This window comes from Saccopteryx bilineata, chromosome 5 (genome assembly GCF_036850765.1).
Source record: "Saccopteryx bilineata isolate mSacBil1 chromosome 5, mSacBil1_pri_phased_curated, whole genome shotgun sequence".
Lineage (NCBI taxonomy): Eukaryota > Metazoa > Chordata > Mammalia > Chiroptera > Emballonuridae > Saccopteryx > Saccopteryx bilineata.
In genome coordinates, this window is record NC_089494.1 from 57,118,179 (window position 1) to 57,136,048 (window position 17,870).

At 38.8% G+C, this 17,870-nt stretch overlaps 1 protein-coding gene across 3 annotated transcripts in view; it reads left to right on the plus strand.

The window, feature by feature from the left end:
- Positions 1–17,870, plus strand: part of CCDC141 (coiled-coil domain containing 141) — a 223,210-nt gene that overhangs the window by 199,741 nt on the left and 5,599 nt on the right. The window lies entirely within an intron of this gene.

A 17,870-nucleotide genomic window follows, 5' to 3' on the forward strand; every position in this document is an offset into this window, starting at 1 on the left:
GGGCCTTGTCTAGCAGCTTTTAATATTTTCTCTTTATCATTTAGCTTTGGTATTTTAATTATGATGTGTCTTGGTGTTGGTTTCTTTGGGTTTCTCTTTAATGGAGTTCTCTTTGCTTCCTGAATATGTGAAATGTTTTCCTGCCTTAATTGGGGGAAGTTTTCCGCTATAATATGTTTGAACAAAGTCTCTATCCCTTGTTCTTTCTCTTCTTCTTCAGGAACTCCAATGATGCTGATGTTATTTCTCTTCATATTGTCACAGAGCTGTCTTAGAGTTTCCTCAGACTTTTTGAGTCTCTTTTCTTTTTTCTGCTGAGCTTCCATGGCTTTATTTATCATGTCCTCTAACTCACTGATTCGATTCTCTGCTTCATCCATCCTGCTTTTAATTCCTTCCATTGTATTCTTTATTTCAGATATTGTATTTGTCATTTCTGACTGATTCTTTTTTATTATTTCAATGTCCTTTTTTATATTTGTTATCTCTTTATTTAGGTTTTCATAATGGCCATCTATGGTTGTTCTAATATCTTTGAGCATCCTAACAATCATTATTTTAAACTCTGCATCTGGTAATTTGGTTATATCTGATTCACTTAGGTCCTTTTCTGGGGATTTCTCTTGGTTTATTTGTGTTGTATTTCTCTGCCTCCGCATTTTCTTTTCACGGGAGTGGATCACGTGCTCATGTGCACAAGCCTTGGTGTCCTTGGGCTTTGCCCCGCCCCCGTGTGTGATGTTATGCTTCGTCCTGAGTGCACTGGCAAGCACCTTTGCTCAGCTGCGGGTCTCTGCCTGTTTCCGGGCTTTCGCCCTGCCCTTGTAGAAGGAGCCCACTTGAGGAACGGCTGCTAGCCTTGGCTCTACCGCTGGGCAAGACTGCATGCCCAAGCTCAGCTCAGTAGCGGAACTCCACCTCTTCTGGGCTTTTGGCTCCACCCTCATGGGAGGAGCCAGCTATCAAGTCAGACCGCAAGCCTGGGTTGCACGGGCAGGGCAAGGCTGTGCTCCTGCGCCCTTGCTCAGGGGTTGGTCTCCACCCTTTCCAGGGTTCCCGCCCTTCTCCCGCAGGCTGGATTACAGGCTGCCGGCAGCTGAGCTTGACCGCTTTTGCACGCCCCTTCTCCCCAGCCGGGCAAGATTGAGCTCACACCTGAGCCCAGTGGTGGCCAGCTGGCTTCTGCCCCTGCCAGCAGAACCGTGCTTTTGTCTCCCGCTGCCACCCGCCCTCCCGCATGCCCTCAGCCACGTGGGTGGGGGCGTTGCAGCTCAGACCCTAAGACTCACTACTGTAGACCCAAAAGCTCCCTCCTTCTATGCGACTCTGCTCTGAATGCCTCGGGGGAGCTTGTGTGGCTGCTCTCCTGCTTCCCTTTGCTGGTATTGCTGTTTCCAGGGGAAATATTCACTTCAGCTTTGGGGAGTGACTCGTCCCAGGGGTTAGGGTGGCTATCTCCCAAAATGTTTCTCCCTGTGCCTCCTAGATTACACTCTCTTCCTGTTACTCTGGTCCTCTCCTCTCTCCCCCCGTCCCCAGGAGCCCCGGGTGAGTGGTTGTGAGAGAGGTTTTCTGTGCAGTCCCTTTAAGAAGGATCCTGGGTCTGAGAAACAGACTCTTTCTCACAAACAGTATCCTGACTTGTTTCCAGCTAAATACTGTCTTTACGCCTCTTCTGGGCTCTGGGGCTGAAGGCTGGGGCTTTGTTCCTGGGGCCCAGGACCCTTCCCCCTCTGCTAAACTCACTTCCCACCACGCGAGTCTCTCCCGGCTGCTGTTCGCTCCGGGGAGCTGGGCAGCCCTCTCCGCGTTTCCGCGTTTCCGCTTTTCCTACCAGTCTTGGTGTGGCTTCTTCAGTGTTCCTTGGTTGAAGAGTTCTCTTAGTTTAGTCCAAAGTTGGTTTTTCCAGATGATAGTTCATAAAATTAGTTTGTAATCCACTTTGGTTCTGGGAGGTGGATGTTGGTACGTCCGCCTACTCCAGTGCCATCTTGTCTCTCCTCTTTTTCAACATATAACATTTCCTGCCCACCTTCACCCCCTTCCAGGAGCAGTTTCTTCTCCTGACTCTGACTCCTGATACACAGCGTGAAAATCGCTGCTTCCTCTGATGCTTTGCTTCTTCTTGTCTACAACATCCCCCCCTCCCATTTATGTTGTACAGCTTCGATGAGATCCACTTAATAAAATCTATTCTCTTACAGTTATATCGATTTCTAGCTTTTCACCTTCATGGTTATTCTTCCTGAAAGCTGATTCCTCTCCCTAACATGTCCTCATCCCCCATTTCCTCTACACCTCCAGAAGAAAGGATTGCATTCCTCTTTCTTATTCCCTACCCAGCACTTAGATTCACTTCTGCACTGGTGAGGAGCCTCCTGAATGATGTACTCCAGCTAGATTGTCTTTCCTAAATACAGTTCTGCAGTGTCATTTCTACATTCAAAACACTTCACTACGATTTCTTCCTTCTTACCAAAGAAAGTTTTAATCAAAGGTTTTCCGATGTCCTGAGGCTGATTGTCTATCCAAACCACTATGCTTCTACTGTCATTGTAGATTCCTGTCTCGCTGGTCTACTAGTCCGCCATTTCCAGGTTCCTGCTTCTAAGCCTTTATTTCAAATACATGACCTTCTATCCTGCTTATTTAAGCCTTATCACCTCTCAACACCCAATCCAAACACTGCCTTCTTCATGACCGCTTCCTTGGATGTCACTTCTTCTCTGATCTCTCATCGTACTTGTATTCTCCCCTAGCATAATCATCACCTATCTCTACTGTCATTGGTCCCAGCCCTGCTACTGATTATATCTGAGGAAACTGTGGCTGTCTTCAGTAGAGTGTCCCACACATGTGCACAAAGACTTGCCTAAAGCAGCTTCTCCAGAAAGGGTTTTGACATTTATAGAAAAACTCAAGAAAGACTCATTCAGCAACTCAAAAAGGTTTGATTTACGCACATAGAAATGAGGAAGGGCCTTTTTGGTGAGAGAACTCTGCATCAGGATCACCCCTGTGAGTGACAGCTTGAACAAAAGCTTGTCAAAGAGAGCTTGCTAATGCTCTACAGATGTTTGCATGAGAAGCATAATATGTCTAGTTTTTATGTTTTTAAGGTCGATACTGTGACTCTTTTTTAGGGCTTATTAAAAAGTAGGCCCAGAAATTCTTGTGAAGGCCGAATTAGTAATAATAATCCTTTCTATTTATATAGCATTTGAAGTTTACAAAGGATTTTCACCTATAATTACATCAGCAATTTCCACATAACCTTGTGATAAAGATAAGGCAAATGTTGTTTTCTTTGTTTCAGAAGTAAGTTCAAAGAGGATAAAAGTTTTTTTTTTTCCTTGGGCCCCACAGTCAGTAGTGCTGGATCTGGAATTTGAACTTAGATGATTCAAAATTTAACATTCTTGCCACAACAGCTGCCCTTTGAAATTAGGTATCGAGTGTGTACAAAAGCAAAGTGACCAGTAACACAAAACTAGTTTGAGTTTGAGAGTTGAAGCTAAAGCTGAATATCCCCAGAAATGTGTTCCCCCCAGTCCTCTGAGTCAGTGTAGCATGTGTACTTTGAAGGGCATGCCTGTTCCTTTAAGGCTCATCTAACAGCCATATTCCAGGTGGAAGAGAGAGTCTTTCTGATTCTACACTGCTATTGTCACTTGGTGTACCCATGGCCCCTTTCACCCTCACAAAGTCTTCTCGGCCCTCATGCTGGCTCCACAGCAGTGTGCACACTCCCTCCACCTCCATGACTGACACAGAGCCCCAGGAAATGCAGGACCAAAATCAACCACACAAAGCATCCTTTGTTCTCAATTCTGTTTATTACTTTTTACTACACTCAGTGATATTTCCTTCCTCTTTTCTTCAGTCTCCCAAATATTTTGCTTATTTCAGTTCTCTGGATTTTCTACTCCATCCTACACCAGGAATCTATAGTCATTTCTGCCTCATCTTGGCTCCCCAGACTCTTCCAGTGGCTTACACTGCCACATAAAATTGTGACTTTCTCTGAAGAATGCCCCTATGGGTGCATCCTATTGTAACAATGACTTTTTTCCCTGCTGGGCCTCTGAGCAACTAATTTTTACTGGCAATGAACTTTGTCAAAGGAGTGAGGTAGGAGAGGAGCTTGGTGGGATAACTTCATAAACCACATGTTGGGAGTACATCAGTCTCTTGTGGAATATATTCACTGAAAGGTTGTAAGTGGCCTGTTTTCGTCCAAGTGATTATTATGTGGTACTGTTCCTCCAATTTTGCTGGACCAGGATCTCACTAATTACCACTTGGTACAACAGACAGATGTTTTAAAGATGAATCTGAATTCAGAAAACTTCTATGATGATTGCATTGACCTACTAAAAGAACCAGTGAGAAACAAGCAGACAGTATTCAGTGAAGAAATGAATGAGGTAAAGAAAACTCTGTAGCCTCATTACTTCTGTTTTGAGATTCAAGTTATTGTGCATTGCAACATACAAACAAAATAATACAGTGTGTCCATAAAGTCATGGTGCACTTTTGACCGGTCACAGGAAAGCAACAAAAGATGATAGAAATGTGAAATCTGCACCAAATAAAAGGAAAACCCTCCCAGTTTCCGTAGGATGATGTGGCAGCATGTGCGCATGCGCAGATGATGATGTAACACTGTGTAGACAGTGGAGCAGCCCACAGCCATGCCAGTTGAGATGTGGACGGTACAGAGGGAAGTTCAGTGTGTTCTGTGGTTTGCTAAATTCAAATCCATGACCAAAGTGCAGCATGAATATCAGCACGTTTATAACGAAGCACCACCACATAGGAATAACATTACTCAGTGGGATAAGCAGTTGAAGGAAACCGGAAGTTTGGTGGAGAAACACCGTTCTGGTAGACCATCAGTCAGTGACGAGCCTGTAGAGGCTATACAGGATAGCTACCTAAGGAGCCCTAAAAAAATCTGTGCGTGAGCCCAAATCGAATTGCACTGAATAGGTATGAAACTGGGAGAGTTTTCCTTTTATTTGGTGCAGATTTCACATTTCTATCATCTTTTGTTGCTTTCCTATGACCGGTCAAAAGTGCACCATGACTTTATGGACACACTGTAGTGAATTGAATCCTTCTTATCTATTTGAATTGAATCTTCCAATGTAAATGCACATTGTGAATGTCCTTATCCCTTAATGCCTTTCTACTCTTTACTTAGTCCTTTTGCTCTATGCTGTTTCCTTCTGAGCCCCTCCTAATGAATACTACAACCATAGCATTTTACAGTGACATTGGGACAGCCATTCAAACAGTGTCACCCCAAACCACTTCTACATTTCTCCCATTAGCTGCCTTTCCCATTGTTCTTTTCTACTTTATCCCAACTTCAGATTTTACTTCTTCCTCTTTATTATACCACCAAGCTATGCTTTCGTTGTTTACAGTACCCATTAAGATGTTTCCAGTCACTAAAATATAGAATCCAACTGTAATATGAATACTAATTTAGAGAAGTGTTTAAATTACTTTATAACCTATATATTACAGATAAATTAGCATGTAGCAGAAACTGCAAATACCCACAAAATACAAATATTCCATGATAACAAACATATTATTTAAATCACATCATTATGGATTTTCACCATAAATTACTCACTCTTTATTCATAATCCCTGGACAATAATTACCGCTGGACTTTTTGCTTTGCCAAGTTGCCTGCTCCCTCTGTTTCCCCCTCTCCCAAGGAACTGAAGGAACAAGCAGAATCAACACTATTTTCAACTGCTCCAAATAAATAAAATATATATCTTATGATCTGAAACTTAAAAAAAAGAAAAATCTCCCCACTTGTGGTGCCCTTATCTCATAGAGAAATAATTATCTTTCTTGAAGTCAATACAGTTCTCAGAGCTAGTTTATAGGTCCTTTTCCACAGATTAAATGTATGTAAAGATCTAGTTTAATTATATAACCATCGGGCAGCAAGAACCATTAAACAAACTGCCTCTTTCTGGGCAGTGACCTTGTTGTACTTAAACCTTGGTTCTTCTCTGTGGCAAAGGAAAGCTCCCAAACCTTGGTCATCTTGTTGGACCCTAATATTATATCTTAGTCTTTGCTTATTGTAATTGGTCTAAATCAGGGATTTTATGCCTTGTCTATTGACATTTTGGCCCAGAGAATTCTTTATTGTTTGGGCTGTCCTGTGCATTGTAGGGTGTTGAGCAGCATTCCTGGCCTCTATTCACCACATGCCAGTGTTGGCTGCCCCACCCTCCACACAGCTGTGACAAACAAGAATGGCTAGAGAAATTGCCAAATATCTGTTGGGGAACACAATCACACTCAGTTGAAATCTACTAGTTAAAATAATAGAGAATAACATTAAATGTATCACATTTTTTATTACCATAATCTATTTTTAATTGAATTTATTGGGGTGACATTAATTAATAAAATTATATAGGTTCCAGGTATACAACTCTATAGTACAGCATCTGTATGGTGTACTGTGTGTTCATCACCCAAGTCTAGTCTCCTTTCATCACCATCAATCCCTTCTTTGCCCTCTCCTGCCTCCCCTCAACCCCCTTTTCTCCAGTAATCAGCATATTGTTATCTGTGTCTATGAGCTTAATCCCTTCACCTTTTTCACTCAGCCCCTTAACCCCCATTTAATTTTCTTAGTTAAGTTTCTAAAAGATACTAAATCCCACATCATGTTATTTTTTAAAAATTCTGCTCATTTTTCTACATGGTCAGCCACACATATTTACTAAGATTAGGAATGAAAGTTATTACTACCAAAGCAAGCACATTCTTTTATACTTAGTAAACATGGTTTTTCTTGCTTTTATTTATTTTAGAAGATAAGTTAAAGGAATCAATTCCTTTTTTTTCTTTTTTTTTTTTTTTTTTACAGAGAGTGAGAGTCAGAAAGAAGGATAGATAGGGACAGACAGACAGGAATGGAGAGAAATGAGAAGCATCAATCATCAGTTTTTTGTTGCAACACCTTAGTTGTTCATTGATTGCTTTCTCATATGTGCCTTGACTGTGGGCCTTCAGCAGACCGAGTAACCCCTCGCTCAAGCCAGCGACTTTGGGTCCAAGCTGGTGAGCTTTGCTCAAACCAGATGAGCCCGCAGTCAAGCTGATGACCTCAGGGTCTCGAACCTGGGTCCTCCGCATCCCAGTCTGATGCTCTATCCACTGCGCCACTGCCTGGTCAGGCTTAATTCCTTTTAATAAAAAAAATTTTCTTTTATTGAAAAGTCATTTTTATTTTACTATAAATTAAAAGCTATGATAGATAATCAGTTATTTAGGATAAAAGTGAAGGTCCACAAGTATAGCTGTCAAGAACCCTCACTGATATAATTTCATGTATACATTCTGGTACAATAAGTACAGAAAACAAAATGAAAAGGTAGCAGTAATTTTCACTTTTAAAAATCTCAACCACATTTACCTTCTGACTGTCTCTATCATCATATTATAGGTTGAATGTAATGATTCCCAAAACACCATGTGAGCAGATAACAACATATAAAAAGGTTGTTGAAGTATCAAAGAGTATAATTCTTATTTTTAAAATTTATTTTAAAAGTTATTGTGTTGACATGGTTTCAAGTGTCCCACTCAATATAACATCCTCTGCATACTGCGTCATGCCCCCATGCCCCATGCAAAGTCTCTTTCCACCATCTTTTTTCCTCTGGGTATTGCTCCCTGTTGTCTGTATCTGTGTGTTATATATACATGTTTTTGGCTAATCCCTTCACCTTCTTTGATCCAGTCCCCTCTTCCCCTCTTCCCTCCAATGGCTGTCCATCTGTTCCCTGTGACCCTGCCTCTATCTCTATTTCATTCCTCAGTTCACAGAGTTCAGTTTTGATACCCTTAAATTGTGTTGGTCTTTCTCAGAAAATTAAATGTCAGAAAGAACAATTCCACCAAGAATGTATTATTATACAAGAATGTATTAATCACAAGATTTTCTCCCGGAAATAGTAAAGTGCTTCTCGTTTTTCTGACCCCAAACTGCAGGAGGTGGAATTAGGCAATGGCTCATTGCACTGCTAACAGATTAGTGATGGTATTCTGTACCCAAAGTGAGGACTGAAGCTAAATCCACAATAATATGTGAAAACTCCTCAGGTCAAATGGAGGCACAGAGTATTAAGAGACTTGACTAAAGTCACAAAACTGTTCAGTGGAATATGGAGGCTTGCAATAGAATTCTAGTGCTAGAAGGGATTTAACAATCACCCGATCAAGTCTCATTTTACAGTTGAGGAGACTGAGGCCAAAAGAGATAAAATCTTTGCCTTCCAGAAACCACAGAAAAGGAGTGGCAAAGCTAGGCAGGCAGTCCCATTCTTCTGACTTTCAGCCATGTAACTCTTTCAACAAGACCAAATGGAGCTCTGAGGAACTGCTGCATATTCATACGTGTTTTGTAATGATACTGTAGATTCCCACACCAAACCTTTTTCCTCTTTACGTTCATCTGTTTACATAATGACTAATAAAGCAGTAGCATAGAATTACTTTTATACCAAACAATTCAGTGGAATGCTTTTATCAAACTGGGAGAAGACAGTCCATGGACCCTCCTCTTCTAACCCTGATCACTTTGGTAGTCAGGGGAAGATGTTCTTGAGACACTTGCTTTGGAAAAACAGTACGGAAGACAAAGTGTTGTTCACCACCTTTTCTTCTCTTTTATTTTTTTCTACCCCAACTGCCCCAAAGTGCCAGGGCACTCATTCCTTAGCTGTCCAAAACCCCTTCCAAATTCCCAGAAATGCCTTTCGTAGACCAAGCCCTATGTTTAATATTTTTTTCCTCTACTTTCTACTTAGCTTCATTTAATTTTATTTAGCCAAGATAAGGCTGTCTTTTTAGATATTTTGAAGATAAAGTCTTGTGGTGTTCCCTAATTTAATTTATCACATAGGTGGCTTCAACTCTATGTATTTTGAGGATTGGTGCTATACACTTAGTTCAGTGGATATTGAATATCATTATATTCTGTCTTCCGGACACTCATTTTGTTTGCCTACGTGGGAGTGATTATAAACTCAGGTGATTTTGTTCATCAATAGAAATAAAAATTCAGAAATCCTGACAGAGATAAGATTTGAGTCTCTAGATTCAGGATTAATTAAAAGCTAACTGGTTATGGCCCTGGCCTGTTGACTCAGTGTTAGAGTGTTGGCCCAGCATGTGGATGTCCCAAGTTTGATTCCCAGTCAGGGCACACAGGAGAAGTGATCATTTGCTTCTCCACCCCTCTCCCTTCTCTCTCTCTTTCTCTCTTTTCCCCTCCCTCAACCATGGCTCAGTTAGTTCAAGCACATCAGCCACAGGTGCTGAAGATGGCTCTGTGGAGCCTCTGCCTCAGGCAATAAAAATAGCTAGGTTGCAAACGTGGCCCCAGATGGGCAGATCATTGGTCTCAGACAAGGGTTGTTGGTGGATCACAGTCAGGGCACATATGGAAGTCTGTTTCTCTCTCTCGCCTCCTCTCACTTAAAAAAACAAGAAAAAATAATGAAAGCTAATTGGTCATTAGATGTGAAAGCAAGTGAGATTTTTGAATGTAAAGTATATAGAGAAGATTAGTGAACTTAAAGTCAAGATCATGAATTATTCATATATTGAATAGTTGGGAAAAAAGAATCAACAAAAAAGACAAAACAACAAAAGCTATAGGAGAAACACATTGAGAGTAAGATGTATTTTTCTTTTTAAAAAAAATATTTTATTTATTGATTTTTTTACAGAAAGGAGAGAGTGAGAATAAAAAGAAGGAAGAAATGGGAAGCAAAAATTCATAGTAATTGCTTCTCACATATGCCTTGACCAAGCAAACCCAGGGTTTTTGAATCAGTGACCTCAGCATTCCCGGTTAACATTTTATCCACTATGCCACCACAGGTCAGGCAAGAATGAGCTGGGTTTTGGTGATTGAGATCAGCATTTCCCTTTTTTTTTTTTTTTTTTTTTTGGCCAGAATTCATCAGATTGATGAAAACATGCCCTATCTGTGCTGAGATATGTATATTAACTACCTTTTTCTAGGAACATTTGCACACACTTTTTTCTACTGACAGCAAAAATGCTTTTATGGTGGGGAAATGTGAATGTTGGTATATGTGAATGTTTAGGAACAATTTTCATAAAGGAAAGCTAGTATATCCTAGAAAGTATAACTCATGAGATTTAAAAGGAATTTTTATAAAATTCCATAATGATTTAAGAACTGAAAGATTATTTGCATTTGAATTTTTTTTTTTACTTCTTAACAATATTTTCTATTTAATTAATTGTGTTTACATAGATTCTAGGGTCACCCCGAATGCCTCCCCTCTCCCCCATATTCCTCTCAACATCTCCTTTGTCCCCCCTCCCTACAGTGCCCTCCCCCCTTCCCTTCAGGTTTATCCCATCCTATCATCCCCTTTCCCTCTGTCCTCTTTTCCTCTGTTTCCTTTAATCCCTCCTCTGTCTCAATTCTGTTCCTCAGTTCTCATTATTCCTTGGATTCCTCAAATGAGTGAGGTCATATGATATTTTTCTTTCTCTGCCTGGTTTATTTCACTCAACACAATAGTTTCCAGGTCCCTCCATATTGTTGCAAAAGGTAATATTTCCTTCTTTTTCATAGCCCCATAGTATTCCATTGTATATATGTACCACTGCTTTTTAATCCACTCGTCCAATGACGGACACTTGGGTTGTTTCCAGATCTTCACTATTATGAACAATGCTGCTATAAACATGGGGGTGCATTTCTTTTTTTCAGTTGATGATATGGTGTACTTGGGATATATTCCTATAAGTGGGATGGCTGGGTCAAAGGGCAGTTTCATTTCTAATTTTTTGAGGAATCTCCATACTGTTTTCCACAGTGGCTGCACCAGTCTGCATTCCCACCAGCAGAGTAGGAGGGTTCCCCTTTCTCCACATCCTCGCCAGCACCTATCGTGTGTTGTTTTGTCAATGAGAACCATTCTGACTGGTGTGAAGTGATATCTCATTGTAGTTTTAATTTTCATTTCTCTAATGATTAGTGATATCGAACATATTTCATTTGTCTATTGGCCATCTGTATGTCCTCTTTGGAGAAGTGTCTATTCATTTCTTGTGCCCATTTTTTGACTGGATTGTTTGTCTTTCTGGTGTTGAGTTTTACAAGTTCTTTATAAATATTGGTTATTAATCCCTTATCAGAGGTATTGTCGAATATGTTCTCCCATTGTGTGGTTTGTCTTTTTATTCTGTTCATATTGTCTTTAGCAGTGCAAAAGCTTTTTAGTTTGATATAGTCCCATTTGTTTATCCAGTCTTTTATTTCATTTCCTTGTGGAGATAATTCAGCAAAGATATTGCTGTGATAAATGTCGGTGAGCTTACTGCCTAAGTTTTCTTCTAGGATACTTATGGTTTCACGATATATATTTAAGTTCTTTATCCATTTTGAGTTTATTTTTGTGCATGGTTTAAGTTGGTGGTCTAGTTTCATTTTTTTGCAGGTAGATGTCCAGTTTTCCCAACAGCATTTGTTAAAGAGACTGTCTTTACTCCACTGTATGCTCTTACTTCCTTTGTCAAATATCAGTTGTCCATAAAGATGTGGGTTTATTTCTGGGTTTTCTGTTCTGTTCTATTGATCTATATGCCTGTTCTTATGCCAGTACCAAGCTGTTTTGAGTACAATGGCCTTGTAGTATAACTTGATATCAGGAAGTGTGATACCTCCCACTTTATTCTTCTTTTTCAAGATTGCTGAGGCTATTCATTTTCTTTATTGGTTCCATATAAATTTTTGGAATATATGTTCTATGTCTTTGAAGTATGTCATTGGTATTTTAATTGGTATTGCATTGAATTTATAAATTGTTTGGGTAATATAGACATTTTAATTATGTTTATTCTTCCTAACCATGAGCACGGTATATGCCTCCACTTGTTTGTATCTTCCTTGATTTCTTTTATCAATGTTTTATAATTTTCTGAGTACAAGTCTTTAACCTCCTTGATTAAATTTATTCCTAGGAACTTTATTTTTTTGTTGTTGTAATAGTGAAGGGGATTGTTTCCTTAATTTCTTTTTCTGACAGTCATTGTGTATAAAAATGCCTCTGATTTCTGTGTATTAATTTTATATCTTGCCACCTTGCTGAATTCATTTATTAGGTCCAGTAGTTTTTTGACTGAGACTTTAGGGTTTTCCATATACAGTATCATATCATCTGCATATAATGATAGTTTTACTTCTTTTCCAATTTGGATGCCTTTTATTTCTTCTTCTTGTCTGATTGCTGTAGCTAGGACTTCCAGTACTATGTTGAATAAGAGTAGTGAAAGGGGGCACCCCTGCCTTGTTCCTGATTTTAGGGGAATTGCTTTTAATTTTTGTCCATTAATTATAATGTTGGCTGTGGATTTGTCATAGACGGCCTTTACCATTTTGGGGTATGTCTCCTGTATTCCCACTTTGCTAAGAGTTTTGATCATAAATGGGTGCTGGATTTTATCAAATGCTTTTTCTGCATCAATTGAAATTATCATGTGGTTTTTCTCCTTTTTTTTTGTTTATGTGATGAATCACATTGATTGATTTGTGAATATTGTACCAGTCTTGCCTCCCCAGAATAAATCCCACTTGATCATCATGTATGATTTTTTTCATATATTGCTGGAATTGGTTTGCTATTATTTTGTTGAGGATTTTAGCATCAAAATTCATCAGGGATATTGGCCTATAATTTTCTTTCTTTGTGTTGTCTTTGCCTGGTTTTGGAATCAGAATTATGCTCGCCTCATAAAAGGAGCTTGAAAGTGTTCCTTCCTCCTGAATTTTTTGAAGTAGCTTGAGAAGGATAGGAGTTAGTTCTTCTTTGAATGTTTGGTAGAACTCACCAGTGAAGCCATCGGGCCCAGGAGTTTTGTTTTCTGGGTGGTTTTTGATAACTGTTTCAATCTCTTTTGTTGTAATCAGTCTGTTTAGGTTTTCTGATTCTTTCAGATTGATTTTTGGAAGATTATATGTTTCAAGGAATTTGTCCATTTCACCTAGGTTGCTTAATTTTTTGGCATACAGTTCTTCATAGTATTTTCTTACATTATTTTGTATTTCTGTTGTGTCGGTTATTTCTCCACTCTCATTTCTAATTTTATTTATTTGAATCCTCTGTCTTCTTTTCTTGGTGAGTCTTGTTAAAGGTTCATCGATCTTGTTTACCCTTTCAAAGAACCAGCTCTTAGTTTCATTGATCCTCTGTATTGTTTCTTTAACTTCTATGTCATTTATTTCTCCTCTGATCTTTATTATTTCTTTCCTTCTACTACCTCTGGGCCTTACTTGCTGTTTTTTTTTCTAGTTCTTTTAGATGAAGGGTTTGGTTGTTTATTTGAGCTTTTTCAAGCTTCTTAAGGAATGCCTATAGTGCTATGAACTTCCCTCTCAGAACTGCTTTTGCTGTGTCCCATAAATTTTGAGTTGTTGTTTGCTTATTATCATTTGTTTCTAAGAATTTTTTTTATTTTTTCTTTGATTTCATTGTTAACCCATTTGTTATTTAATAACATGCTATTTAGTTTCCATGTGTTGGAGTATTTTTCAGTTTTTCTGTTGTGATTGATTTCTAGTTTCATGCCACTGTGATCAGAGAAAATGCTTGATATGATTTCAATCTTCTTAAATATGTGGAGACTGCTTTTGTGTCCTAACATGTGGTCTATCTTAGAAAATGTACCATGAGAATTTGAAAAGAATGTATAGTCTGCTGCCTTAGGGTGAAAAGTTCTAAAGATATCTATTAAATCAAGTTGATCTAATGTGTCCTTTAAGTCTGCTGTTTCTTTGTTAATTTTCTTTCTTGAGGATCTATCTAATGATGTTAGTGGGGTATTAAAATTCCCTACTATTATAATATTGCTGTTGATCTCACCCTTTATATTCATCAAAGTCTGCTTTATATATTTAGGTACTCCTATATTAGGTGTGTAGATATTTATGATGGTTATAGCTTCCTGTTGGATTGCTCCCTTTATCATTATGTAGTGACCTTCTTTATCTCTTACTATAGTCTTGGTTTTAAAGTCCATTTTGTCTGATATAAGTATTATTACCCCAGCTTTTTTTTCATTTCTATTTGCATGAAATTTTTTTTTTCATCCTTTTATCTTTGGTCTATGTGCATCTTTTGTTTTAAGGTGTGTCTCTTGTAGACAGTATATGTACGGGTCCTGTTTTCTTATCCAAGCAGCTACCCTATGTCTTTTGATTGGATCACTTAATCCATTTACATTTAAGGTTATTATTGATATGTAGTTGTTTATTGCCATTTTATTCTTTAAAGCTGTATTCCCCTTTTGCCATATTCTTTTCCCACTTTGATCTGTTTACAACAGACCCCTTAACATTTCCTGCAGCATTCGTTTGGTTGTAATGAATTCCTTGAGTTTTTATATTTGTCCTTCAATTTTAAATGATAGCCCTGCTGGATAAAGTAGTCTTGGTTGTAGGCTCTTGTTCTGCATTACTTTGAATATTTCTTGCCATTCCCTTCTGGTCTCAAGTGTTTCTGTTGAGAAGTCGAATGTCATCCTTATGGGGGCTCCTTTGTAGGTAACAGCCTTTTTTTCTCTAGCAGCTTTTAATATTTTCCCTTTATCACTTAGCTTTGGTATTTTAATTATGATCTGTCTTGGTGTAGGTCTCTTTGGGTTTCTCGTTAATGGAGTTCTCTGTGCTTCTTGAACTTATGAGACCCTTCCTTGCATCAATTTAGGGAAGATTTCAGCTATGATTTGATTGATTAAAGTTTCTATTCCTTGTTCTTTCTCTTCTTCTTTAGGAACTCCTATGATGCAGATGTTATTTCTCTTCATGTTGTCACAGAGCTCTCTCAGAGTTTCCTCAGACTTTTTGAGTCTCTTTTCTTTTTTCTGCTCTGCTTTCCTACCTTTGTTCATCTTGTCCTCCAACTCACTAATTTGATCCTCAGCTTCATCCATCCTGCTTTTAATTCCTTCCATTGTGGTCTTCATTTCTGATATTGTATTTGTCACCTCCAACTGATTCTTTTTTAATATTTCACTGTCCTTTTTTATACTTGCTATCTCTTTATTTAGGTGTTCGTAATGACCATCCATTGCTGTTCTAAGATCCCTAAGCATCCTAACAGTAATTATTCTAAACTCTGTATCTGGCAGTTTGGTTATTTCCCTATCACTCATTTCCTTTTCTGGAGATTTCTCTTGTGGTTTCATTTGGATTGCACTTCTCTGTCTTCTCATTATGTCTGTGTGTTTGGTTGTGTTGTTTGTAGGGTTGGTGTTGTCTGCCTCCAATTTTTCTGCATTTGAAATTACAGATAAAAATGCCAAGAGCCAAAATTATTTACTCAGAAAACCTTGTATTAAACTCACCTTATTTGTTTCTGAGAGGATTATTTACTGGGCAATTCAAGGTTGGTGCCATAAGGAAAATTTATTATGGTGTCAGGAAGTCATTCGATAAACACATTCATGATATCTTTCTTAAGGTTAAGTGGAAGAACGTGAACTGATGAAAGTTTGGTTAGTTTATACTTATACTCAACGATGTCAAGTAGTTCATCACTGTCAACCTGGAAGACAGTTTCCTTGCCTTCAGGAGACATCTGGCTTTGTCCTAACCTATACAGTGTTCAAAATTTTCTTCAATGATATTAACACACAGAGACAGTAGGAGATTTTAGTTGATTAAAATTTCAGTACAAATTAATAGTCCCATGTGGTTCTTATAAAAACAAAACAAAAAAAGAGCTAATATAGTCACTTAAAAAGAAATAGAGCAAAGAGATGATGAGTCCACTGATTGCTTTCTATTCTGGAAAGTAAACAAATCCTGGAAATAAACATATGTAGGGGGAATATTAATAAGTTGAGAAGTTTCTTAAAAAAGATTTGAGAAAGCCCTTCCTCTTATTGTCAGTAGAAGTTATCTGGTAGTGTTATTTTCTGTGGAAAGTATTTTTATACTTTAAGGACTGTAGGGAGTGAAAAGTGATATTCTTGGATTGCCTTCTTGAAGTTGGCACTGTCTGAAAGTGAGACACAGCAGTCAGGAATCCGTCACCAGTAAAAGCTGAATTGGAGGACATGACTCGGACTTACCTAGAGGGTTTTCCTAAACTTCATCTCTGACTTAGATGGATTTGTCTACCCTATCACTTGGGTGCATAGCTAGACAACCACAGACTTCCTGTACAGGCTTTTCCATGCCTTACAGCTAATGTGAATGCACCCATTTGGTGGGAGGCAGATCCAAAAGAGAGAAGTCAAAGAGAGAGAGATGAGACTGTTCTGTCTCTCCTTCTGAACCTGCAGTTAGGTAAGTCAGTTCCCCTCCAGCAGAGAGCATACAGTGGGGAGACTAGCCTGAACTTTCATTTAAGCTTCTTACCTAAGCGTTTTGAAAATTTTAGACATTTTTAAAACATTGTTCTTCTCTGGAGAGGCATAGGTTACTCAAAACATTAACAGTTTCCTGCCCCTGATGATCCTAGATTAACAAATGTCCCTGCTGTCCTGTGAAGTAGCTTATAGCCCAGCAGGAACAGGCCCTCCCAGAATGTGATCAGGATGATGAAAGTTCCAGAATTCCAGGCAGAAGAACATTTGGAGGTTTTTAGTACAAAGAAAGAGGCTGAGGAAATGTGGGAACAAGTCTCCAAAGGGCAGTTTTAAGAGGAGAGCAGACAGAGGTCTCTGTTACTCCAGGAGGCCCATTCAAATCCGTTGGTGGATACTGAAGGAAGGCAGATCTTTGCAAAATATAAAAAGATATTCTTAACACAAGTAAAACATAAAATTATGTTCAAAGAAAGCACCCTTCAGAAAATATGTTCAAACAGAGGCTGCCAGATATCAAGAGAGGAAAATTTTAGACTGAATAAGAAGTTGGACCAATGTTGCTATGAAAAGGAAAATAAATATTCTACTTTCAGGAAGAGATAAAGAGAGAGGCAGAGCTAAGTGCAGTAGGAAAGACAGAAGAAGGAGAGGTGTTCTCTGCTGGGCATGTGTTTATTGATTGCTTAATTGATTTTTAATGAGAGGTACTTCTAAGAACTTCTGGCTTTTAGACCCAGAATTTAAACTTCTATTAAATGGTTGAAAGAAACCACTTTCTCTAAGTGAGGTTTATGATGTCTCCAAAAACAAGTCATGTCTTTAGGCTAATAGAGCATACTTTTATGTTTACTTCTAATCTTCAACCTAAAAACACATTTATTTCTCAAAAATCACCTGTGAAGTATATCAGGAGCAGGACTACATGCTAAGACAAAGAACTCAAAGTTAAGACAAAACATAACTTTCTTATGGGCAAGCTGTAGCAATGGGACAAACTCCAGTAATTGTTAATTCAGTAAACAGGTACCCAAAATGCTGAGGGAAGGCAAAGACAGAAGTATATGTAAGCCAACAGGTTGGAATAGATGAGAGATCTCTTTTAGGTTTAGTGTTCTTTTAAGCCTGTGCCAGAGGGCATATTCGAGCCTCTTTTTAAACCAGAGCTGGACGTGGATTAGTGGGGGGAAATAATAGAACAGCGTGAGCAGTAGGCCATGTACTACTGTTCATGGTCTCCTAGCAGCACTGACACTGCGAGTGGGACAGGAAGATAAGAAGCCGGCATTCCTCTATTATATCTCGGTGTGTTTAGTTTGGAAGGGTCATAATGTGTGACTGTTGTATTAATATCTACATCCCCCACTAGACTGTCACCTACTGAAGGTGACACAGTAAACACAGTCTCTGTGTTTACTTTTCCTCACTGTTTTCTCTCTCCAATGCCTAGCACAGTCCCCAGTATA